Here is a 2,421-nt window from a genome sequence, read left to right on the forward strand (position 1 = left end):
GACCTTCAGACTTGCCCGTACCCTCCTCACCTTACTGGAAGCTCCCTAATACCGTCTCCAAGCGATTTATTTGGTTTATGACGCCTTACTGTTCGCTTCAGTGTTTCATAAATCCTTCTAATATCGCCATACTCTGCATAAATAACGTATAAATGGATATGAACCACCCATATCCAAAAATAAATCGCTAAGGAAGAGGTGTTAGGGAGCTTCCTTTACCGGAACCATAAACTCGCAGGGTGTGAGCTACAGTAGGGGAAAAAAGTTTGCCTAATATTTCACTTCTGCTTGTCACTTTCCTCTGCTGGCTAATATTCCTAAGCTGAGAGAGGCTTGGTATGTTTCTCTGGCCTAATATTTCACCTCTTCTACTTGTCACTTTCCTCTGCTGGCTAATATTACTAAGCTGAGAGAGGCTTGGTATGTTTCTCTGCCCTAATATTTCACCTCTTTTACTCTGCTGGCTGATATTCCTAAGCTGAGAGAGGCTTGGTATGTTTCTCTGCCCATAGATACAAATGTTACCTCAATATTTCACATTCACTCCTCTCACCTTAATATTAATTTCATGATAACTAAAACGCTTAAACTCGAACCAGTTTCCAACAATAATAAGCAGGATTACAGTGATGCGTGATGAGCAGACCAAATCGCTAAGGGATAAGTGTTACGACATGACCTATAAACAAGCAGAGAGTCCGGGTAATTCCCAAGGAGAAATGAAGGTTAAAAAAAAAAAACACACACACACACTGATAAAAAAACACTGATAACTTCAAGGGGTATTCCAGGATTACGTACAGGTGTGTGTGTGTGTGTGTGTGTGTGTGTGTGTGTGTGTGTGTGTGTGTGAGAGAGAGAGAGAGAGAGAGAGAGAGAGAGAGAGAGAGAGAGAGTGGTAGTAGACGGTATGGTGAAGATTTGGTTATTTGATCAGCGGCAATCCGTGGGGCTCGAATCCACGTCAGGAGTGTCCCACAAACGTAAGACTAGTACCGTACCCACCCAGCCACCTAGTCACCCAGGACCCATTGTGTTTCCTACTGCACCACGGCCCTCCTAATCCCCCCTTATCCCCCCTAATCCTGCTCCTAATCCTGCTACCTTCAGATTTCCCCACAGCTTACCTCAACTCGCATTTTAAACACAGTATTCAAGGACACAGGAATAAAAGTTTGCCACACATATCAGCCTTGGACTCTTTCTTTTCTGAAATTATAAAATCTACTTGGCACTTACCTCTGCTGATTAATGCTGAGAGAGGCTTGGTATGTTTCTCTGGCCTAATATTTCACCTCTTCTACTTGTCACTTTCCTCCACTTTTTACTGCTAATTTGAGAAAGGCTATGAAGTGTAAAATCCAGAATAAGTAGCAAAGGAAGAGGTGTTGCGAAATACTAGCCATAAAGACGCATAGACAATACGAAATTCTCAAGGTAATGCTTTTGATAATTATATACCGGTACTTAAATTAAAATGATGTACTTGCGGTGGGGAGAGAGAGAGAGAGAGGAGGAAGGAAAGTGGAGGGAGAGAAGAAAGGAGATGGAGAGGAGGAGAGAGAGAGGAGGGGAAGGGAAGAGGAGGGATGGAAGGAGGGAGGGGAAGTGAGAGACGAAAAGAGAGGAAGAGGGAGGAAAAGGAGAAGGAAGGGGGACAGGGAATGGAGGTAGAGAAGGGAGGAGAGAAGAGGGAAAGGGAGGAAAGAGTGAGAGACAGGAGTAAAGAGAGAGAGAGAGAGAGAGAGTAAAGGAGTGAGGAGCCTATACCCTGAACTGGATCGGACCACTTAGCGTTCAAAAAAAAAAAAAAAAAAAAAAGAAGGTACTTGTATTAAAGAAGAAAGAAAGAAAAGCAAAAAGGGGAAACTCTTGTAATATATCTAAGTGTAATTCATGCGTAGTACAGGTTCCTAAGTACACCTGGCCCCTATCACCTATTCCTAAGCGATTTATTCTGCCTATTACTCCGTGCTGTCCAATTTTGTATCACTTAAATATGCTCTCACTATCAGCCTAAATAAACCACATATTGATATCAACCCAACGTATCCAAGAATAAATCGGTAAGGAAGGGGTGCTAGGGAGCTTTCTTAACTGACGAGGCTGTGTTAGGTTTGATATCTTCTTCCCCCCCTCCCTAACTGGGGGGATCTTTGCCCCCTGACCCCTCCCCCACTTCATAAATCTAATGTAACTTGACAGGGACGTAGGGGGTGATTGTGGTGTGGTTGGGAGCGTGGCTGGGTGTGGGTGTGGAGGGGAGGGTTTGAGAGGGGAGGGGAGGGAAGGGGCAGGAGCAGAGGGAATGTAGGGATCGGGGAGAGAGAGAGAGAGAGAGAGAGAGAGAGAGAGAGAGAGAGAGAGAGAGGAAGGTAAGTAATCGGAGGTGAGGCAGTGGGAAGTCAGTGAGGCAGGAGG

This window comes from Coenobita brevimanus, chromosome 104 (assembly GCF_032717465.1).
Source record: "Coenobita brevimanus isolate Jiangsu-jjx chromosome 104, ASM3271746v2, whole genome shotgun sequence".
Lineage (NCBI taxonomy): Eukaryota > Metazoa > Arthropoda > Malacostraca > Decapoda > Coenobitidae > Coenobita > Coenobita brevimanus.